This window comes from Castor canadensis, chromosome 7, assembly GCF_047511655.1.
Source record: "Castor canadensis chromosome 7, mCasCan1.hap1v2, whole genome shotgun sequence".
Taxonomy (NCBI): domain Eukaryota; kingdom Metazoa; phylum Chordata; class Mammalia; order Rodentia; family Castoridae; genus Castor; species Castor canadensis.
The window spans coordinates 40,685,984-40,711,009 of NC_133392.1; the positions used below are offsets into that span (position 1 = coordinate 40,685,984).

Sequence of the window (25,026 nt, forward strand, 5' to 3'; positions counted from 1 at the left end):
ATAAAAAAATAAATATTTCCTGATGACCCAATCTGAAGAGGTTGGTTTTAGAGACAGAAAAGGACTGAAGAAAGCAGAAACAGAGAACAAAAAACAGATTGATTATTTCAAAGTTAGTTTTCTAGTAAAGCTGAGGGGATTTCCTTATCATGTGAGCTAAAACCGGGTTGTTTGGAGATTGGTTATTATCTCTCTTTCTCTTCTGATTTTTTTCAGAAAGTCTGATAAACCATTTTGGTTTGGTCTGTTGAGCCTAATGTAGGAGCTCAGTCCAAATCAGTGAACTCCTGCAAATTTTATGTAATACCTGTCTCCTTTAATGTGATGGTATTTGAAGGTGGGACTTTGAGAAGTGATTCAATTTATACAAGGTCCTGGAGTAGAGCCCCCAAGATAAGGTTGGTGTCCTTACAAGAAGAGGAAGAAAGAAATCTCTCTTCACAGAATAAATGCATGTACTAAGGAAAGCTATGTGAGCATACACAGAGAAGGCAATCATCTGCCGGCTAGGAAGAGAGCCTTCATCAGAGAATTCCCTTGCTGACATCCTTGTCTCAGGCTTCCAGTCTCTAGAACTGTGAGAACATACATGTCTGCTGTTTAAGCCACCAGTGCTCTAGGGTTTTGTTGCAGCAGCTTGAGCTGACTATGAGGGCACAGTATTTCTCTTCTTAAGGTCTCACCTGGTTCATGGTACTATTTCCTTTTTTGTTGTTGATGGAGATACCATTTTCCACTGGACTTTTTTTTACCTTTCTGGTTACATTTTCTCAATTTTCTTGTAGCCTCCTCTTTTCCTAACCCTGTATTAAAAATTGGCATTCCTCAAAGTCCTAATCACTCTTATTTTCTATCATCCCATAGGGCATCTTCTACTCAAATGTGGCCCCTGGACCAGCACAGGTCTGCCTCACTTATGAGCTTGTCCAAAGTGTGAATTTCAGGGTCTACCCAAACTGCTAAATCTGTATCTGCCATTTGATAGATGGTGCTAGTGGAAGGCCTGCTATTTGGGATTCCAGTGGCTGACTGTGTGCTCTGACCTCTAAGTATAAATCTTAGAGGTCTTAGTCTGTTTTGTGTCGCTGTAATAAAATATACAAGATTGGTAATTTATAAAGGAAAGAGGCTTATTTGACTCACAATTCTGATTGTTAGAAAGTCCAAACAACATGGCGCTGTGGTCTGTCATGGACACCCCTGGCTACTTTACAACATGAAAAAGAAGTGGAAGGGATACATTGTGTGCACTAAAGAGGTAAAGCATGTGGGTTGTCCTTGTTTCATAGCATCCTGCTCTCTTGATCAATCCAGTCCTATGAGCCCTAACCCCCTCCCTTGACACCTAATTCACTGCTTTTAAGAGTGGTACTCCATGATCTAATTGTCTTCCATTAAGCTGTACATCTTAGAGGCACTACTTTCCAATACTGTCACATGGGGACCAAGCTTCAAGCACACGAACCTTTTAGGATAAAGATCGTATTCATAGCATCTGGACACCAGATCTCTCTCCTGGGCTCTGACCCAAGTTATAGGTCCTCCTGTCTACTTAGAGATTTCTCGTAGGCATATCACAATTTACCTGTACAATTTGTCTTAGTCTTAGTCTTTTTTTCTGTTGCTAATAACACAATACACAGACTGGGCAAGTTATAAAGAAAAGAGGCGGGGGGTGTGGGGTGCTCATGGTTATGATCCCACGTCAGTGGGCTGCATCTGGTGGTGGCCTTGCACAGAGCCCTGAGGCAGCACAGGGCATTATATGGGGAGAGAGGAAGCCATATACATGTGTCCTTTTCTCTCTTATAAAGCCACCAGTATTTAATTATTGGCCCACACTCTGATGACTTTAATTCTAATTACCCTCCAAATGCTCCACCTCTGTATACTATAGTTGGATTAAATTTCTGCCCCTTTACTACCTCAAATTAGGGATTACATTTTCACATGAGTTTTGGAAGGGCCAAATCATCTGCAAACTAGTCTGACTCTGCTATTCCCAAACATGCTTTTCTTCCTTTGGGCACCAACAGAAGATAGGGTCTCTCCAGAATCTTATTTTAGAGCTTCCATTCAAGCACATATGTCCACATTAAGTGGTGTCTTTGGGATTAGTCAGGATTTACAGTTGTTGTGCCCTGGTTTGATCAGCTCACTGTTCAGCAGAGCAGGCCTCTCTCCTGAGTGCTCAGTGGCTCTGCCAGCCTCTTTTATGTGCTTGTGAATGAGCACAGTGAATCCAAAGGACAGAGCATCAGGAATGTAGTGTGACCCCATATGTCATAGGAAATAGAAATCAGAGCAACCTAACTGTTCAAAATAGAGGATTGATGAAATAACTACAGTACACTCAAAACAGTCAGATACTTTATAATTATTAAAATGATCAGACAGAATAAACACATTTTTGGTATGGAAATACATCATGATAATACATCATGATTAAGCAAAAAGAGCAAATTTTACATAGGACAATCTTTTTTTATTTTTTAAAAGATTTGAGATAAAATATGCATAACAAAATTTATCATTTTAACTATTTGCTAGTGTAAAATTTTATGGCATGAAGTACTGAATAGGAAAAACAAATTGTTTACAAATTGTTTTTTCTCTATAGTCTACTCTTTTATTTATCGTTGTGCTGGGTGGGGGTACATCGTGGCATTTACAAAAGTTCTTACAATATATCAAATATATCATACTTAATACTTCATTTATGGTACCAGATGTGTAGAATTTTCCACACCAAGCAATTCCCTAATTCTCTGTACACAATAAATGTCCTACACTTTAATCTCATTCTGACACTATATACCTAGGGATAGTGAGGTAGACACAGGTTAAGGACTCAGACTTCTCCACTTCAGATGCCAGTGGCAAGTCCAGGTTCTCATCTATACTTTGATCCAACACTCCATCTCCCCAGTTTAATCATGTGTTAGAACTCAGGAGAACAGCTTACTTACTAAGTACATCACTAATTTACTACAAAGGATATGTTAAAGAAGAGCCAGCCAAGAGAAATAAGGTAAAGTCCAAAGGGCCCCGAGTGCAGGACCTTCTGTCCCCTGGAGGTTTTGGGGCTGCACCACCTCCTGGAATGTGAACTCATTCTTGTTCACCAGCCTGGGAGCTCTCTCAACCCTGTCCTTTTGAGTTTGTATGGAGGCATAATTACTTGGGCATGATTGATTAAATCATTTGCCCCTGGTGATTAAGTCAATCTCCAGGCCCTCTCTCTTCCACTGAGGTTAGAGCTGGGATGGGACTGCAAGTTCCTACAATCTGATCACAAGGTTAGTCCTCCTGGCAATCAGTTCCATCCTGAGGCTCTCCACTAGTCATCTCATTAGAATGAAAAAAGGTGCTTATGGTGTCTAAGATCTTCAGGATTCCTGAGAATTCCAAGGGGCTTAGGGGCTGTGTGCCAGGAAACTGGGATAGAGACCAATGTTTTTCTTATGTCACAAATACATTCATATTGTTGTGTATTCATTACCAGCATCCATCTCCAGAATCTCTGTCTTCCTAAACTGAAACTCTATACCCATCTAAAACTAACTACCCATTCTCCTCTCCCTAGCCCCTGGCAACTGCCATTTTACCTCCTATCTCTGAATTTGACTCTTTTAGATACACCATGTACTGGAATCACAATAGTTGTCTTTTTTGACTTCATGTTTCACTTGTTCTAAAGCCTGTCAGGCTTTAGATACAACCTTCCTCTGAAATGTTGAATAACACGATATTATGTGTATAAACACATTTTATTTATCCATTCATTGTTCAGTGGACTTGCTTCCACTTTTTTGGCTGTCATGAATAATGTCCCTATGAACACTGGTGTACAAATTACCTGTTTGAGTCCTGTTTTTTATTATTTTGGGTGTACACTTGGAAGCACCATTCCAAGTGTGGATTACATGTAATTCTCTTTTTAGTATTTTGAGAAACCATCATAATGTTTTCTACAGAGTCTGCACCATTTTACAATCCCATCAGCAATGCATAAAATTTCCAATTTTTCTACATCCTTGCCAATACTTTTTGTTTTCTTTTGTTTTTGTAGTAGCTATTATAATGCATGTAAAGGCACACTTTTATTTATTAATTTATTTTTGGCTGGACTGGAGTTTGAACTCAGGGATTTGCTCTTGCAAAGCAGGAGTTGTACCACTTGAGACACCACCCTTTTATTTTTAAAAAGCTGTATTTACACATATATGTGTAAAAAAAGAAATTTCTCCAAAGCATTTTCTCCAAACAAAAACAGTGCCTATTTAGGTGGGAGGATGTGGATGATTTTAATGGTATTTTTGCTCTATTTTCTCCATTAAGCACGTATAACATATGCAATGAAAAATGTTTGAAACTCAGAATTGAGCTGCATCATTTTTGAGGTTGGCAGCAATTCCCGTTAGCTCTGACTGTGCAGCCTTCATGTGAGTCCTCATACTTCTTGATTTTGGACCTACGCTGCCTAGTCCCACTCTCTAGACTGAGGCCATACATAGATGCTCCAGTGCTTGAGGTCCACCTGCCCAGTGAGTCAGAAGCAGGGCTCGTCTGCAGTGGATTAGACTATAAAAATGCTACAGTCAGGCCCCAGCATGTGCCTTTCTGTTGCCCTTGCCCACTTTCCTCCCCACCTGTATTTGTAGCACAAAGAAATTTCCTTTTTAGGTTTGTTAACTCACCAAGGTTTTGGCCAGAACTTAGTTAATTATACATGGAATTGTATTCTGTGATATTCTAAGAGATTTAAGGCTCAACTTAAAAAGCGGTAAAGGCCAAGTTGATTAAAAAAAAAAAAGTGATTGAAATCTTTTCATGAAGGTAATAAAAATTATAATTATTATTTTCTTTTTTCAGTTACTGAGTCCAGTTACTGAAGTTGATCTCATGCAGCCTGAGGGCATGGATTAGGAAGTATGTTTATATTTTTAGTGTTAGATATCTTAATGAACCAAGGGACAGGTGCTAAGGAAAAGCAAAATTAGTTAAAGGCTTTCCCCCTCTTTCTCTCTCTCCCTCCATTTCTCTCTCTCTCTCTTTCTTAACAGATAGTTAGAGATTCTTTCCACAGAACTGATGAAATAATTATCAGTGATCTTTTGTGGGGGCCTTTTTTGTTTGTTGTTGACATGATTATTCTGGCTGCCTAGTTCAAGGGCCAAGAATTTGAGGCTGAGGAAAAGACTGTTGGAGCTATCCGACCTTGAGTTGTTACAACCCACGCTGGCTTTATGCAGATATGGGAAGGAATGTTGAGATCTGATGACTAACTGGGGGGCCCTTGGAGATGGAATTGAAGCTGAAGATTGACTACATACTGGGGTGACACAAGAGTAATTCCATTTCCTAATCATTTCACATCTCAATAAGGCATCTCTTCCTTTCCCCTAAACATTTCTTCCTTCTGCCTAGATTTCTCACTGACTTCTTAAAGGAGTCAGTGAGAAAGGTGGCTTTCTGTCACCTTCCTCCTTCACTTCCAGCCTTCTAGCTCGGAGGCTTTTCTTTCTCCAAGGCCACTTCTCAATTCTGCCACCCCCTTACCTTTCCCTTGAAGTAGCGCTGGCTAGCACAGGCCTTAGCAACCCAAATTGGATGGGGACTATTGCAAACACCATGGACAGCATCATTCTTCCCAGTCTCTTCTTGATCTCTTTGTGAATTTGTCCTCTCCAATTACAGAGGGTGTCCCAGCTACAATAATGTTTGACTTACTATTTTTTTGACTTTACAGTGGTGCAAAAGTGATATTCATTCAGTAGAAACTATAGATTGGATTTTGAGTTTTAATTTTCCTGGGCTAGCAAGGTTTGATAAGATACTCTCTTATGATCCTGGACAGTGGTAGCAAGCCACCGTTCTGTCAGCCACACCATTTTTACATCCCATTATGTCTACAAAATGCCCACGTGTGTGCCTGAGATATTCAACACTTATTATAAAATAATCATTGTGCTAGATGACTTCCGCAACTGCAGGCTCATGTAAATGTTCTGAATATATGTATGGCAGTGTAGACTAAGCTATGGTATTTGGTAGGCTAGGTATATTAAAAGTGCTTTCCTTCCTTGCAAGCTAAGCAAATGCTGTATCACTGAGCTACACACTCATCCCTGAAACTTAGGATATTTTCTAACTTTTCATGGGTTTATCTGGATGTATGTAGCCACATTGAAAGATGAGGGATGTATTCTAAAGCAGCCCACCTCTCTTGACTCACCTGGCCCCATGGTCTTTTTCAGGTCACTGCCTATGACTTGCCTCTCCATGTTTTCTCTTTGTTTAGGTACTTCTAGAAATCTACATATTTCACACCCTTACTAAACTTTCCCTTTTCTCTGTATTCCCACAGTGTGAAATCATTTCATGTTTCATTTATATTGTGATGCTGTGTGTCCACACAGGGAAGGCAAAGAACCATTAAGAGAAGTTTTGGAAAGGTTAATGGGATTTTAAAGTACCTTTTATAATTCCGAGTGGGATTAGAATAGCAACTATGGATTAAATGACATTACATTAATTGTGAATTTTTTACTTTGCCAGAATGAGTTGTTTCCTAATTTTTTCAAACTAAACAAGTTTATATTAATGTAATGACACTAACTAAAGATCTACCATTTTAGTAAGGCATTTTTAATGTAAAAAGAAAATAATTCAAAAACAAAAGATAGAAGCCAGTTGTACAAGAAGTAAGTCTTTTTTTGATATGTTTGTCATTTCATAGGATTTGTTACATGCAAAGGATGTATTGCCTTATCCTCTTTAATGCTTGTTGTTTTTAATGGTGTGGGTCTGCTTTTGAGAACATATACAAGAGAGAGATGAGCTAAGTGCTTGACGGGTTTGACAAGGTACTTGTTACCAGACAGGGACCATATGGTCCTGAGCTCAGGCTGTAGTTGTGATAGTGGATAGAGTACATGTTTTCTACAAGTTTTGATGGTCATTGTTTCTCCTCAGCTTTCAAATCTTTGATGAAGATACAACAGAAAACAGGCTGCTAGCTTCTTTGGACAGGTGGAAGCCTAGTTGATATGAAATTAGGAAATTCCTGATCCTTTGCCTTATATTTACAGAACCATGTGGCCTCAGTCTGTGGTAACCAATATGATTTGGCAGCAGAACACTTAAATCATGCTCCTTATGGAAAGGAAATTGGCTTTAGCAATGCCTGACACATGTGCAGTCAAGATGACTGATGTTTATTTGCTTCTATAATCCTAAGGGATCAGGGCATTCGACACATTTTTGACAGCTCTCCAGTGTGTGGCTCTGAAATGCTGCACACTTCTAGGCAAGCTGCTGAATTCTGCTTAGGAGTATTACCCATCAGCTGGTGAATATGTGTATGATTTGGCTCTCAGTTGTTTCAGGAATATCTCTGTGGGCCTCACTTTTGCCTGACTTCCAGTCTCAAATGGTCATCGTTGTCTATCTTACACTAAACTCTTCCAACTGAGACAGGGGTTTTAGGCTGTTGAGAACCTGGGCCATGTGAACAGCCACCCTAGATAACTTAAAAGCAGCACAGTAAGGATTGAATTGTCTTTAGCTCATGTTCAGTTTCCATAAACATTTATTGGGAGTCCTTTTATATATTCGACATGTTCAAGGTGCTGAGAATACCACAGCAAATAAGATAGAGTCCCTCCCTCATGGAGTTTACATTTTCATACTAAAGACAAACAATAAATAAACAAATTAATAAGTGAGACAACTTAGGGCTGGAGGTGTAGCTCAAATGGTAGAGAGCTTGCCTAGTAAGTGCAAAGCCCTGAGTTCAAACCCCAGTGCCACAAAAAAAGAATAAGCAAGACAACAAATAGTGACAAATATACTTTGAATTCTATAAAAAGCTTAATTTAATAGAGAATTATTAGGGGATAGGAGACAGAGGCATCCTAAAATTTTTATGGTAGGGAAAACAGTATCTTTGAAAGAGATGAGCAGAGACTGAAAGGCATAGAACCAGCTGTGTGAAGATGGGGTGCTGGAGAGAGTACTCCAGGCAGGAAAGAGCAAATGGAAAGGCTGGCCTTGAGGCAGAAAAAATTCTGGAGTTTTTTGAGAACAGAATGGTCTGGGAAGCTGGTCCATTATGACCAAAGGGAACAGTGTTAGGAGATGGTGTTTGAAATTTTTGTCATGATAGCAATTAATTCATGTCATCATAGATCATAAGGAGGTCAGGTATTCTTTTCAGACAATGTAGAAACCATTAGAGAGCCTTAAGAAAGGCTTATAAATAAGTGCCACCTTCTACACAACTTTACATTTATAGCCCAATCTAAAAAGCCTTCCAAAATCATGGTACCTGTTGTAAGAACCTTATTGAAAATGTTAGTCTTATGTCACACAGTTTTCTGTAAAGTGTAGTGGAGGTAATGTAATAGTTAAAAGTTACTCTGTCTGAATTCCAGCATCAGTGAAATTTGTGGACACTGGACCCAGTCCTCCAGGCAAGGATTAAACATTTGCATGGCTCTGAATGAGCAGTTGTCTTCTGTGTATCTCTGTTTTCCCATCTATAAAATGGTACTTGCTTGGGCTGGGCATAATCCCAGTTACTTGAGAGGTGGAGATAGGAGGATCCTGGTTCAAGGGCAGCTTGGGCAAAAAGTTAACGAGATTCCATCTCAAATAACAAACCAGGTGTCGTGCTTCATGCCTGCAAACATCACCAAAAACAGCATGGAGCACTTCCATACAGTAAATACAGTCCCAGTTTTCTTCCAGAAGGGAAGGCTAATTGTCTGGGGGAGACTAGAAACATTAAAAAACTTTCAATCAACTTTTATTTTTAGCAACATCCCATATTTGCCATCATTAGCAATTCTCTGTTCCTCTATTCCTTTGTCTTTTGGGAGCTATGCAATTTGGCTCACTTCATATCATCTTTTTTCTCTATGGGATTAGGTTTCAGAGATCTCTGTTTTTGCTAAGTCAGATACCATCTGTTCATTCACTTCCCAGCTTCCAAAGTTTTGTTGACATCTTTTGTCTATTGTCATCTTTGCTTCTGTTCTCTTTATCCTTGTGCTTTCCTTATACTTTTTTTGTATTCCTTTACTCTCAGTGACATTTTAGGAGGGAGCAGAGATAAACATGCAAGTTCAATCTGCTGTATTAAATTGGAAGCTAAATGTATCACAACTCTTGTAATAATGGTGATGTACTCATGCAAACACATCTAAGTATTTGGATGAGTATCACCATATGACACATTCCTACATGTAGAAGCATTGGGTCAGAAGTTAAACACATGCAAAACATTTTATAGATACTACCAAATGTCACTCAAAAATTGAACCAATTTTTGTTAACAATGTGTAGAAAATAGAGCACATAATTTTTTAGAGAATTACTTATGTGTCCCCTGAGATGTTGAGCCAATGTATTTCTTTGGTAGGTTTAAAACATCTCCTTTGTTTGATGATCTTGGTAGACTTTCATATTAAATAACCAAAGGACTCAATACCAAACATAACTGTATTAACATTTCTTTAAGAAAAACTGTGTTGTGCAGGTGATTAAATTACTTTATCAACAGAAATGGAGACCATACAATTATTTGGATTGTTTTTGTGGATCACATCCTTTGCTTTCATAGGCTACCAGAAATTTTAACATTAGAGGAACTGAAGATTTTGTTTTGTTCTGCTTTAATGAAATTATCTTATTGAGAACTCTTCATTTTTTTTTTTTTTTCTCTACAAACTTACTTTCCTGGTCACCTTGCTTCTGAAATAGTTGCTGGCCTACCTGGTTATTTGAATGTCTGTGCAAAAAAGGATGAAAATGCAATTGTTCTGATAATATACTGCTAGGATAACTGTGGGATGGAGAGTCAGATGAGAAATTGGGAAGAAACAGGAACTGGGAATTAGTCTGCTCAGAGTTTGCATTCTGGCACTCAGCCACATATTACTGCTGATCTTGGACAATCACATAAGTTCTAAGCCATATTTATAAGGCAAGAATAATAATGCCTGTAAAAATTATTCAGAACTTCAGGGTGCAAGTGACAGAAATCAAACCCAGGGTAAATAAAAGCAAAAAGCAAATTATTTATTTATATAAAAGAGTTTTAGATAGAACAGTATTTTAGATAGAACTAAGTTCAGATGTTCAAACAATTTCAGGAATACGTGTTTCTCTTTCTTTCACTCCTGTTCCTTCCTGGGATGGGTTAGTGGAGATAAAATGGCCACCAGCAGCTTGGTGCTCACATTCTGTGACTTAGGAACCCTGTGAAAAGAAGACACATCTTCCAGTTGTTTCAGAAAATGTTCCAATATTGTGGTCTCTGATAATTCTGATTAGAAGATTTTGGTTCTTGTGCTCTGGTAAGGAAAAATCCACGCAGATGTAGTAAGGTAAGTAACAGAGTTTATTATAGGTAAAAGGGAAGGGGATTGCAGGTGTGGTCTCTCCCAGGTGGAATGGAGGATCTGCATGCAGATTTTTTTGTTTTATGTCATTTTATACCATCCTTAACTTGGAGGTGGGGAGTAATCTTTTGTCACTTCCAGTCTCCAATGGCCCTTGTGAGTGCTGGGATGGGGATCTGGGTGGACTCCTGCATACACCTATGCTAATTCTTAGGTACCCTACGTTTACTCTCTATAACAAAGGATTTGCAACTGAAAAGGTGCTCTTTGGGTTCAGAGGGAATGAGGGAAGGCGGGTCTAACCTGAGGTGCTCTAAATTAAGATACACAGTTTTTAGACATCCCTAACTTTCCCTAATATCTAATCCGCCTCACTAGTGCTGAGTCTTATTGGTCTAGTTTGGTTCACAAGCCTCTGAAGGAGTCATTGTGTTTTTTTGGCCAGCACTTTCCAGGAACACGTAGGTTCAAGGCACATGAACCAGGAATGGCAAAAGTTACTCAAAGGAAAGAAAACTGAAGTGCTGTTGCCTAAAGGAAAGGAAAAGGATGCTGGACAAAGGCAAGAGGTAAAAGTTAACCTTCTCTACATTCTCACTCAATTGGTCTGAGGCTTAAATACAAAAATAATTGTGCATATAAATTCCACTGCAAAAAACAAAAAAACTCAATGACACTAGACAACAAATTTAAGCAGTCTTTTTCATTTTATTTTATGGATCCTCTCCTTCAACTGATAATACAAGTTCACCCAAATAAGTTGTTTACAGTTAGTTTTCCCAAGTCTTTTTGGGCATGGATGGGTCATCCCCATTCTTGTTTCTAAAACTGCTCTTGTGTCAGCACACATAAAACAAAGGATAACTTCAAGAGAAGATCAATAATAACTTTACTTGTAATCACATTTATAGAGTCATGTTTAAAATGTCTCGGTCAATGAAATAATTATGGTAGATGATTGTATCTTGGTATGTAATGATGATGGTCAATTAAGATGTGCACAGCTTTCCAACATTAAAGTTGTTTTTTTGGTTATGACACCATAAACAAGCCAGCAGTAGGACATTGGGATATCATATCATCCTGAAAGCATGAAAACATCTTCCAAATATTCCCTCCTTCTCATGGCAACCTATTTTTGATATCATCCATAAATTGTTCTAAACTTTTCTTAAATGTACTTATACTTAATAATGCTTTGGAGATGAGTTCCACAATTTTTTATAGATTCTGTCTATAAGTTAAACTCCCTTTTATGTATGTGATAAGGTGAAAAAACTTAATTTACAGAGTAATAAAATTGCAACTCTATTTTTCATCTGTTTTCTCTTTAAAACTTGTTCAGTAGAGGGGTAGGCTTTGTCTATTTCTGAATGAAAACTTGAACAAGTCACAGAGCTTTCTGCTTATCCTTTGGTAACAATCGTATGGCTTCTTCAAGTCACAAACACTCTCATTTAAGAAATTTGACTAGCTAACCCATGCAAATAATAAAAACTTGGAGTTTAATGTCAACTCTTATCTCCTCACTGAATCATGTCCAGTAGTGGGTGATTTCATGTTTTTTGCTTTGTTTTGTTTTGAGGCTTTCCTGCTTGTCCCTTCTGAGCACAATACTTGTGCGGTCTTCAGTATATCTCTTTTGGCTGATTGCAAACCCATCAGCCCCTGCTTTTCTGGTATCTGTTAGACACCTTCCCTGTTAGAGAACCATTCTTCTCCAGGCAGCTTTCTTGGGCAGGACCATCAGGGTTCCAAACAACTCTTTCACCAACAAGGTCTGCTATTGGCCCATGAGAAATTCTCACACATCCTTTGTGTCATGAAGATGGGGGAGGGGCAGGGAGTACAGATGCTATTGGCGGGGCTGGTGGGGGATGGGGGGAGCATTAATACAATAAGAAATCTATTATTGGCCTAAATTATTGGTCTTTGCCTCTTGAAACCCTTGAAATTTTCTAAGTGCTAAGAGCAATAGGAGCATCTTTTGCTATAACGGGGAGCATGCTTCCTAAGTGTTAGCACTTCTCCAGGCACAAATTAATTCAGAAAGTGAAATTCTGCTATCCAAGATTGTGGTACCCTGTTACCAAGCTCCACTAACAATTTTGACCTTCTAGAATTATATTTTTCTTTATATTCAGTTGACAGAATTGTATGTACTATTAGTGATGCTAATGGTTTGTAGAGGGAAATGTATATATATATTTTTAATTTGTACCTGTTTCTCCTTGATAATGGCCAGCAATTTTATTGACTTTTTTTTTGATCATGAAAGGGCAATAGACTGGTATCTTTAGGAACTACTCAACAATAACTTTTAGTCATTTTCAGCATATCAGAAATAACTGATCTTATTTTATGCTTATTTCACATGTAGTGAAATATTGAGTCATGCCTGGCATGAGAGCCAGGCATGCTGGCACATGACTGTAGTCCCAGCTACTTGTAAGGCTGAGGCAGAAAAATCATTTGAGACCAGAAGTTCAGGTTCATCCTGGGTAACACAGTAAGACTCTTTTTCTTAAACAAATAAATAAAATGAATTAATAAATAAAAATAAGTGAGACATGAAATATGTCTCCAAATGATATTATCCTCTTAAAAGTAACCACCTTAGGAATTTTTCAGATTAAGGAATTATTGTTCAAAGCATCTTTAAGTCTCATCTCTTTTAAGTAACTTTAAACATTATCACAGTTTTTGAATATCCTCAGTAATGGATGGTTTCTAAGAATGTGGACATGATTTCAGGGAACATCAAGAAGTCACTGGTAGTCATATCTGTTGTACGATGTTGGTGACCAAATTGATCAGTGTCTTTGGTATAAAAGAGTATGCCTATAAAATGGTGGGCTTGATTTTCTTATTTAAATGTCCTGGCTTTGAAAATAATACCAAGAGTAATCAAAGACTTTTCACAATGGAAATACAATTGAACTATGCACACTTTTCTAGAGATTACTTCTTAAATATAAGAAGTACAAGTACTACAAGTGTGATTGCTCTTTCTATCCTCATGAAAGACCCCTTGCTCAAAGCAAGTAGTGACTAGCACAGTCACTTTCCACATACTCCAGTTCTGCCTTTGACTCAACAAACCAAACCTTTAACTCATCGTGATGATTGTATAGAACAATTTCAACCAGATCTCAGTATCTCTGTGTGTAGCTCTTATCTCAGCTCTTATTTCATAAGCTTTTTGCATCCTTGATCACATCCTCCTTCCAATCTCTTTTACAAAGGGGAGGAGTCCCACAAACTGCTCAAATAGGAGCATCAGTAGGAGTCTAAGGATGGTCGGAAGCCATCACCTTTGTTGGTTTGTTTCTGCTGCTGACATCCTAGGCATAGGTGTTAGAATGACCCAACATATTAAAGTTACTTATTTAAAACCTAACAGAGCAGGAAGGGAGAGGTTTTGGTTCTTGAATCCTTGCTTATTAGCACTCCTAGAGGCATGAAATTAATTCAGAGAAGAAAGGGAAATTCTACTATGCAAGATTGTGCAACTCTGCTGTCCTCCGGTGACAGCAAAGATCTGACTGACAGATTCTCTTTTGACTTTAATGCATGTGACTTTCTTTGTCTCACAAATAGTGCTCACACACACACACACACACACAGAGCTGCTGTTATGATTAGGCTGACCTGTAGAAAAAAAATTGAGTTTTTTGATTTTGTTTTTTTTTTGCCATATCATTCCAGGCATTTCCTTTAAATGCCAGATGTTGTTTCCCCAGAAAGAATCTTTGTTCCTTTGCCCCAGGATGGCCATGTTCATTCAGAGGAATCTGACCCTTTGTGCAGAGCCTACAGAACCCAGGGCTTCCTTCCTGTCACTTGCAAAAGGGAGTCCCTGAGCCAGCCCTCAGCCCTTTGAAGCAGTGCCCATTGGGAATGGAAGAGTACATGTTTCATCCTATAATTTCAGGTTTCATCTTTGAGTGTCTTTTGACTTCCAGGGATTGATTCAGTATCAGTAAGCCACACACTTTTAATATGGATAAGTATCTATTGTTTTCTCATCTTTGACCTGTTAAATACAAACACAGCTTTTTTTCTCAGTCGTAGTTATCTTCATTGGAAAACAGAAAAATACAAATAAGGTATCCAGAAAGTCTCTGCTACTATAATACTCATTTCCTTGTCTGTCTTTGTTTTGAGATTTATTTCTATCACATGTCATAGTCACATATTTACTTATATATTTGACTAATTTTTTTCATTTTATTTTCATTAAACACTGTATAACACACATGCTATATAACATAGTACAAGACCTTCTTGCAGGAGGAGATGACCATAAATGGTTTCTAAAAATGCTTCTTTAGCTAATGTTCTCCATACAAGGAATAGCTCTGGAGATACGCCTCTTTCCATCAAATGCTGCCAGTATGGACAACATGGTTGTGCTCAGTGGCTACTCTGGGGATGAGCAAGCTCACACTCATGATGGTGTTTCTGGAGAGAATCTTGAACCACATGCTGGCATGGTTACCTAAGCCAAAACCTACCTTTAGGTCCCTTAATGGTGATCATACTTCATTCTGACTCCACATTTAATAATGGTTTTATGAATACTAAGTTTTCTTCCTTAACTGGAAGAAAACTTCCTTCCTTCCTTCCTTCCTTCCTTCCTCCCTCCCTTCCTTCCTTCTTTCCTTCTTTCCTTCCTCCTTCCTTCCCTCCCTCCCTCTCTCCCTCCCTCAATAAGAAAGTGACACATATGGGGCATTAACATACAACCAAGCTCCTCCTCAGCAGTGAGTTTACTACATGCCAGCCCTGTAGGCCTCACATCATCTTCCCTTTTTTTTTGTGAAGGGTTTTTTCAAGATAGGATCTCTCAAACAATTTTCCTGGGCTGGCTTTGAACTGCGATTGTCCTGATCCATGCCTCCTGAGTAACTAGGATTACAGGCGTAAACCACTGGCATAGGGCAAACTTTCTACTGCATAGAGATGGTTTGCCAAGGAAGTATCTATTCCTCAAGATTCTTTTTTCCCTTCTGCCCATTTAAAGGACGAGTTAGGATTAGTACATTCACAATGTACAAGTGTGTATTACAACTTAAAATGGAACATCCTGATGCATTTTTCATAAACTGTGTCCACTTAAATTTATTTATTATTATTTTTTGATGATACTGGGGTTTGAACCCATGGCTTCATGCTTGCTAGATAGGCATTCTACCATTTGAGCCACATATTCAACCCTTTGTGCTTTATGTTATTTTTCAGATAGTAGCTGGAATGTCAGTTGCATGCCACTATACCTGGCTTGTTTGTTGAGATGGAGTCTCACTATCTTTTTGCTCAGGCTGGCCATAAACTTTGATCCTCCCAATCTTTGCCTCTGGAGTAGCTGGGATTACAGGCATGAGCCACCACACCCATCCTAATTGTTTGACTTCCCCAGTGTGCACCAGCCGACCTAGTTAGGCTGCTATTTTTTTTTTCTTGCACACAAATATGTTGTGCTTATTGGGATTTCTTTACCCTGACTCATTTTATTTTCTCTTACATACATTGTTCTTTGTCTTTCCTCTGTGTTTCTTCACATGCCTTCTCAACCTCTATACATTTACATATTCTGTTCCTTCTGCATGAATTACTTCTTTTGCCATCCTGATTTGCTCTCCTTCAAGCTTGTGTCAAGTGTCTTTTGTTTCAGGTGACATAAACTCATTAAACTTGTGCTAAGAAAGGAGGATTTTTGTGAGATGATTACTGGATATGAAGAACACTGGCGTCAAAGTACCTCAGGAACCTGGTGGAAGAAGAGCCTGTAGACATCATGAGAAAGCTGGAATTGATACCTGGGGAGTCATTGGAACCAATGCAAATAATTTCTCCCTCTCACCCTTCTTTTGTGCCACACATTTTCTTCCTCTCAGTCTATATCAGAATTTTTTTAAATCCTATTACTATTGACATTTAGGCCAAATACATTTGTTTCCTTTTTTTTTTTCAATGTCCTGTGCATTGTAGGATGGCAAGCAGCATCCCTGATACCAAGCTGCATCCCAATTGGTGTTGCGATTCAAAACTTTCCATTTAAATTAATTTTATCCTCCCTAGTGTGCACCTGCTGATCTTGTTAAGCTGCAGCTTTCCTGCACACAAACACACTGTGCCTAATGGGGCTACTTTACGCCAACTTATGCTTTATTCTGACTCATGCTTTACCCTGACTCATTCTGTACCCTGACTCACTCTTTGCCCTGACTAACATTCCAATTATGACAACCAAATTTGACTTTACGCTTTGCTAGATATCCCTGGGGGAGTCAGACTGCTCCTAGTTGGGAACTACTGGTGCATATGAAATTGCTCTTATGTTCTTTTGTTCTTGGTTCCTCTTGTACACATGGCAGAAAATGGCTTCCCAGCCCCTTCCATCTCCAGCCTGACCCAATTGCTCCATTTCCCACTTCTCAGCTCCATAAATACAGAATGTCAGGATTTGATTTAGTTTTTAGATTGTTTCCTTGAGATGAGATGTGGACTGTGGTTAAGTCAGCAGAGCTGGGGAGGTGCAGGTCTTGTTGGACAGACATGGTGACAGGTTCCCTACCCCAGGGCAAGAAGCATCCTGCAGAGCTGAATTTCTTTTGTAGCTCAGCTTTTTACATGAAAAAAAATCTAAAAACATCTTAAAGAAGCATTGTCTTCTTAAATGGCTTATGTTGTGCATAAATGAAATCTGCACAACTTGTGGACATGGTACAGAGCAGTAAGTGAGAGCACAGGCTTTGGCACCAGACTTCCTAGGTTCCTGTTCACTGGAACCACAGCTGTATCTGGACAGACCACTGATTCCTCTTTGCTCTAGTTTCCTTATCTTCAAAATGGCAGCAACAATAGCAATGACAATGATACTAATAGTTAACACTTTGTATCACTTATCAGATATGCCAAGGCATTACTTTAAATGTGTTAGATTTACTTGCGTAATTCTCACACCCGTGAGTTTAAACTTCTTCCAGAAACCCAGGTTTTTTAGGACCAGGTTTTTTGTTATGATTTGTGGAGCAGGATTTGAAAACCTCCAGTAGGGTCTAGGGAGGACCCTGTAAATCAAAGCATAGATGATTTTACAATAAAACATAAAAATATTCTGCTAAGAAAGGTATATAAAAATTAGGTCTTTTTATCAAATAAGTACACTCCACATTTGTATACTTATCTTCATTTTATAGGTGAGGAAAAGAGATTCAGAGAGACTTAGTCACCTAAGATTACACAACTGGTAGTACAGACATTGAGGTTTGAACAAAAACATTTTGATGTCACGGGACTCTGCTCTTGGCCACAGTGTTACAATACATCAGAGGAGTGTGAGAATTAAATGAGTTAATGTGTAAAAAGTTAGTGCTATTTAAGCATTAATATTTATCACCAGATTCTGCATTCTAAGAGGTTATTGTGATTTATTGTTGTAGTGGTCCATAGTGCAGTGATGTATGTGGTTCATTAAGGCAGGGCTTCCAAAAGTTTCCAGGGAAGACAGACCTCAAAAATTATCATCTTTCTAAGCTCCACTGGAGTAGTCAAATGACTGTGACTGTCCCTAATGACTCTGGGCTATGGCCACCAGGGGCTCTGTTTAACTGTTCACAGAGCACAGGGAACCTGTCATGCTGAATGTTGGTGTGCCCCCAAATTCATATGTTGAAACCTTAGCCCCCAATGTGGCTGTATTTGGAGATGGGGCCTCTAAGAAAGTAATTAAGGTTAAATGAAGTCATAAGGATAGTCCCTGATCTGATAGGATTGGTGTCCTTATTCTCAGTTTGTTTGCTAAGTTTGTCCTCTAAGACTGAGTAAATTGTAAAGAAAAGAGGTTTATTTTGGCTCACTGTTCTGGTCCAAGGTTGAGGGTCACATCTGGTGATGGCCTTCTTGCTGGCAGAGTGGCTGAGACAACACAGGGCATTATGTGATGAGAGACAGGGGGCATGAACAAGACAGAGTCAAACTGGCTTTTATAGTAAACACACTCTAGAGATAAGCCATTAATTGTATGGACAGATTGATCCATTCCTAAATACAAAGCCCTAACCACTTCTTAGAGGTCCCAGCTGGTCCCACCTCTTAACATCTCATAAAGGAGTTTAAATTTCAACATGAGTGCTAAAGGGGAAGAGACCATAGCATCTTGTAAGAAGAGACACTGGAGAAGTCAAACTTTCTGTCTCTCATGCATATGTGTAAGTAAGAAGATGGCCATCTACAAACCAGAAAGAGAGTTCTCATCAGAAACTGAATTTTCCAGGACCTTAACCATGGACATCTGGTCTCCAGAACTGTGAGAAAATAAGTTTCTATTGTTTTAACCATCCAGTGTGTGATATTTTGTTATAGCAGAGTGGGTGGACTAATGTAGACCCATATTACACCTGAAGCCCAACTTAGCAATCAGGAAGCTCTGCAAGAAGGAGCACTCACGTGGTTCCCTCTACATAAAATGACTTCAAGCTCTTGAATTTTCTGGGTATTTTCTTCTGTCTTTTTTTCTTGGTCTACTCTACTGCTGTTAGATTCTTAACCATTATTTCTCATACTTGGTTACAGATTTGACTGTGATACCTTTTCCTGCACAATGTTATAGTAGTTATCATCATTGGGTCTGAACTCCATAAAAGCAAATATGCTAGTGTAGAATGCAGAGGAAAAATACACTGAATGCATGGGCCTTTGGAATGCACCTAAGGATAAAGTATATTAATTTTATAGCGTAGACTACCATTCATCACTGATTTGTTTTTGCTGTGCTAGTTAGTGTATTCTTGAGAAATGAGAAACCCAAAAAGTAAATTTGTACTATTTGACACCCTTTCCTCATTGAAGAATATGGGTTTAAGACAAGAATGACTGAGTACAGACAACTTTTCAATCTTACAGTTGATCATTTGGCAGAAATTGAGATGTTTATTTTCTCCCTTCAGATTATTTTAAAGATTCTAAAGTTATTCACTTATATTTAATCTTGAAAATATGTAGTTATCCTTACCTCCTAGCATCTAATGAGGATCTTTTGTTATCATTCTCAGCCTTTTCTGAGGAAGTGTATCAAAGACATGAAAATGATTTTCTCACGGGAGCCTAAAATGCTGTGAGAAAGAACATTGCATTCTCTGTCTAGAGCAGTTGTCCTAAAGTGGACTTGCTCATTCCATGATATTTACTCACTGAAGATTGCATCACTGTGTAAGGGGAAAACAGTTTTGAACATCACAGTGAAAGACCACTCTGGAACAAATTTTTATTTTACACATACGTGCACAGTCATGTGAATGGGAGAAAAACCCTGTCAATTTGATTATAATTAACCTTAAGATATGATTTTAAAAAACATGTTAAAATTGATTCTACAAATTGACTCTTGTTTTCAGCTTGTTTTGCAGATAAGAAGTGAGGGGGACACCTTTCCTCTACATATGAAAGCATAGTCCAAAGCAAAACCTTGTCAAGTATTACTGGGAGGATAAAGTCTTCATAAGTATGAATAAAGAAGACAAACATAAACATGATAAACATATAAAATGTAAATGTCGACCATGCCCAATAACATAAACATGATAAACATATAAAATATAAATGTTGACCATGCCCAATATAGAGAAAAACATTTGAATTGTTGTTACATGGAAAAATAAAACAGGCACACACGCTTAGTTACAACTATTTAAAAGTAGTTTTGTTACTTTTTATAAAAAGAATAAGTTCTAGGAAATTCAGAAGATATAGGAACAGATCATTCATAATCTCGCTTTCCTCACATGTGCATCCACTTCTTTTGTCCTTGTGCATATGTATTTATACAGTCAGGTTCACAGCACATACAGTTCATGTTGTGATTCTGAGTTAAGAGATCAACATAGGCATTTTTTGTTTGCTGTTATAGTCCTCGTAACTATCAATTATAAGTTTGTATTATGTTGACAGATTAGGTGTGTCATCTGTGTGAAGTGTAGGAAAAATTATTATAAAGGGAAGAACTTCAGTGTGCAGTTTGAAACAGAACCAACTAAATACTGCAATGAAGTGAAAATTAGTTTAAATGTTCAAGGATATATTTCTTAAGTTTATAGTTTTCTTTCTTGTTTTCTCTGTGCTAGTCACCTTCACTCAATATTTGATTCTTCTGTATCATTTTTTTTTTTTTTTTTTTTTTTATGGTACTGGGTATCAAACCCAGGGCTTCATGCTTGCTTGGCAAGTTCTCTACCACTAACCTACATCCCTAACCTCTAGCCAAGAATTTTTTGAGTACCTACTGTACAGCTATCAGGATTTACAATCTCTTACTTTTTAGTTTTGAAAATTATTAAAAGCAACAAATGAAGATTAAAAATGTGTCTGCTGATATTATAGGGAATGAAATTAATATTTGCTAATATGTGACTATTTAAATAGAGGTGAGATGCTTTTCCATGTACTTAACATTTAATTGTTAATACACTTAATTGTTAATTAAAGCCCCATTAAAGAAGAACTATTAGCTCAAATAAACATGGCAGGAGAGATTTAGAAAGCTAAGTTGCACGTCAAGACCATGTAGCTGGTAACTGGTTTTGGTTCCAAAGGCAGACATGTCTGACCTCATGCCAAAGGAACTGTCCCATGTGCTTAAAAAACATATTCAGTACTCATATTTTAAAGGTCTCAAAGAGCAGTTTTATAACTGAGGAAGGGGAACTCTTAGAATTATATTTAGAGAGGAGTATTGTGTCAGAGGAATACTGGTTTTTTTTTTTTCTTTTCAAAAATTTTTCTGAGCCATGAGCCATGTTATATGACTATAGCTCCACTATGGTCTGAGGGCCTCTTATAAGCCCTTCTCAGAACAATTTTTAATTTTTATACCCACATCCAGAACACATGCAAAGTCTTTGGGTAGGGATTGGTGATTGATCTTTTGCAGTTTATGAAGTTCCCTAACCTGATAAAAATTTTAATAATTACAAGATACTGGATTCTAAAATTCCTTATTCCTATGTCAGGCTCATGCAGGAAGTCTACAGCAACAACAGTATTGACAGTTAACATTTATATGATCAACTTTGTCATATGATATGGGTTACCTCATTTCATTTTCACAACTACAAGAGGTAGGAATTGGGATTTGGAAGAATCAATAAAAAACATTCATCTTTTCCTAAGTTCCAAACCAATTTCATAGTAGAAACAGGTGTCAAGAAGTTGAAGATCAAAATGCTACCTAATGTGCTAATAGTACTGATAACTGAGGAATGAACCTTAGAACTAGCCAAGTAGAGTGCAATACTTTGCTATTAAAGAAGCAGACTTACTCAATTTATAATCACTGGCGGTCCCTAAGTCACCACAGGCCTTCTTGTGAGAACATCTGCCCCAGTTCCATTTATAGCATGGAACTACTGAGAAGGATGTATACTCTCTTCTTGTAGGCAGAACCTATGTGGAAAAAGGAAAGGAAGGGCTGAGATGAGCATGTTTATTTCTCCCAATGAATCTAGTACCTCTTATGGAGTCATGGGAAAGGAGGTCTTTGTTCTCATCAGTAGGTACTAAACATTGACCTCTCCCACATATAAGGAAACTAAGGCACTTAGACACTAAGTGCTGACTTAGGAAGTGGCAGAGAAGTCTAAACAAGATAACCAAGTAAGTGAGAGGTAGAGTCAGAACTGAATAAGGCAGCTAAGGCCTAGCTCAGGTATAAGCAATGGGACATAGAAAAAGGGAGGGTAGAGGTGAAGGGGATTAAACAAAGAAATGGTAAGAGTTGAACTCACTGGTTCTGAGAGTTGGAGAAGAGTCAAAATGACTCAGTTTTGTGACACACTGAGTTTTAAAAAAAAAAGCGATGAAAGCATTTAAAAAGTTTTTCCAGTAATGAAAAATGTGTTTTTGGACATGTGAGTTCAAGGTTTCTTACAGCTACTGGAAATTTAAGTATGCAATTTTGGGAGAGAGATCAGAAGGAGAGATGGAGATCTCTTCATCCCATTTCCAACGTTTTCTCTGCCCTGGGAAGCTGGCGTAATGGATGACATCAATTGAGTTTTCACTGGGTTCAAACCACAACCCCTTCCTCTGGGATTTAGAAGTCAGGAGGAATATGAGGTTAGCGTATTCATTTCCTTGACTCTTTTACTATCAAATCCTGTGGACTGACTGCTTCTCTTTACCCAAGACTTTCCATAGCAACAGTTTTGATGTCTAGTAACTGCTCTCTCCCTTTGCCTTCTTAGGCCTCATAGTGTTAACAGCTTCCAATGGTTACTATCCCCGAGGGACTCCACTTCCTTTGTTGGATTTTATTAACACTGCTCATAGCTTTGTAAATAAAGTCTTTGTTGGAGTCTTTCCCATTTCCCAGTTCCTACTGGACCTTGAATAACACACTCTATAAGCCAGAAGGAACTCATGCTCTCTCTCCAAGGTTCTAGTCCTACTTAGTAAGACCTGGGAAATATAGAAATGGTTTTCAGGGACTAGAAATCCACATGTACATGTAGTATTGCACCAGATGGAATAATATGCTACACAATTAACATGATTTTTCAAATATATTTAAGTACCTTACTGAGTCAGAAAATAAAATTTATTAGAAAATATCATGAAATTATATTTACCTACTGTCTTTATATATTTTTTTAAACAGATAACAATACAACTATTGCTGGGTTTGACTAAGTGCATATCTTTGAATATATAGATTGTACTCCCCTGAAAAAAAAGTTGGGAACTAATTCTAAGGCCTTTGTTGTTAAAAAGCTCATCAAAACATTTTTGGATCCCAAACAAGAGGAGGTAGAATGACCCAGCTCAGTCATAACTTTTTTTTTTAATTATCTGGGTAGGAACAAGGATAACCACCCACAACTTAAAAGAATTTTTATAAAATCATTTCTGACTCTTTCATTTCAAGGAAGAAATTCAATTCTTTAATCTTGGGGAAAAAAAAATGAGTACAACACATTCTTATCCTTGGCAACACCTTGTCCTCTGCATGACCTGCTGTGGCTCAAGCAGTGAGCAGAGTCTACAGAACACAAAAATAAACATCTCTGAGGGCCTTTGGAATTTCATGGCCTGTGTAATGTGGGGCAGACAGTGGGCCGTGCGCCAGACTCTGTAGGTGAGCCCTCCCTCAGCCCACACTCATTTTTAGCCACTCCGCAAAAACAAGGAGATGGGGGAAAACCTGGTGGTAAAGTTCTGTTCCCCAGTTTGGCCTGGTGTGGAGTCAGGGCCTGGACTAGCTCTTGTGTTCCTAGTGGGGTATACTAGCCCTAGTGAATACTCAGGGCTCTATGACCCAAATACTGGGAAGGATGGTTTCAGTGGATGAAAAGAACAAAGAAAAGCTGTGAATTTCTTTCTTCCATTCCTCAAGTTTTGGAAAATGTTGAGAACTAGAGAATTGGGGAAGTCCATTCATGAAATACTTATTGAATACTATTCTCTTCCATAGGAGCGGGGGGAGGTGGGAGAGAGAGAGAGAGGTAGAGAGAGAGAGAGGAGAGAAAATAGTGAGTGACAGTCTGAGGGTCTCCTGCTCTTTGGGAGTCCATACTCTTAGTTCAGTTTTGGCCCCCTCTGCCTGCATTCTTTCAAACACCAGTTCTCCACAATCTTCCATGATATGAGGGGTTAACTTCTAGTCAACTGAAATACTTGACTCATTGTCTTTCCTGTCTCAACAACATGGCAAGCACAGTGATTACAGAGTGAGGAAAATGTTGTGGTATATACAGGGGTTCTTCAATAATAGTCTCTCTGTTGACTAACAGAAAGACTGTGAAATCCATCTCAAACCCCCAGGTTCTCTTCTGTAGCCAAGAAGCCTTAGATATAACACAGTCTGACCTAGTAATTCCATACTTTGTAAGAGTGCAAAATTAGTGAGTTGGACACAAAAAATTTGTTCATTGAACTGTATAAATACTGAGCACCAACTTTATTCCAGGCATTGTTCTAGGTGCTGAGATACTTCATTGTAACACACACACACATACACACCAAGAGGGCTACAATCCAGGACTGTCACTTACTTTATACATACTTCTAAATAAGAGAGAAAAGAACTCCATTACTACAGAAATTGGTAATTGAGGATAAGATCTTTGTTATGAACTTTCCATCAAGAATTCAAAAGTAAGCATTTTCTGATGTTGCCCAGAACCAGTGACTCTGTGAGCTGAAAGGGTGTGAAAGAATTTTGCTTTCTACTCTCTGTGTCTTATGTGAATCACAAGTTGTACCTTTTCCTTCCTTTGTGTAGACCAAATTCCATATAAATCACTATGCTGTTTCTTCTGGGCCTTATGTAAAGTATTTCTATCCTGAAAATATCACAAGCAACGTAGAAAGTTTGGCAGCCTCTTCAGCAAAGGTCATTGTTTCAGTTTAATGCCCAAAGGTCCCTGAAAGATATCCAAAGCTTTCTGGTTGAAGTCAGCAATTATTGACTCCCTTGTTACCAGGATCTGTTTGAGAACTAAGCAGAGAAAAGTAGAAAGGGTGGCAGGGGAGGGAGGAAGCAAATAATTCGTCTTTCTTCACCTAAGAATATTTTTTTTCATAAGCCATGAGCAAAACAACAACAAAAATAGACATC

The 25,026-nt window shown here is 38.3% G+C and overlaps 1 protein-coding gene across 2 annotated transcripts in view; it reads left to right on the forward strand.

The window, feature by feature from the left end:
- The window catches only part of Slc16a12 (solute carrier family 16 member 12), an 84,234-nt gene that overhangs the window by 20,968 nt on the left and 38,240 nt on the right, over positions 1-25,026 (forward strand). Inside the window, exons 3-4 of one of the 2 annotated variants that reach the window (XM_074078802.1) lie at positions 10,262-10,394; positions 10,855-10,978. The exons of the other annotated variant lie outside the window; for it this stretch is intronic. The gene's annotated coding sequence lies outside the window, so the exon portion shown is untranslated. The remainder of the gene's footprint in view (positions 1-10,261; positions 10,395-10,854; positions 10,979-25,026) is intronic. 2 annotated transcript variants of the gene reach the window in all.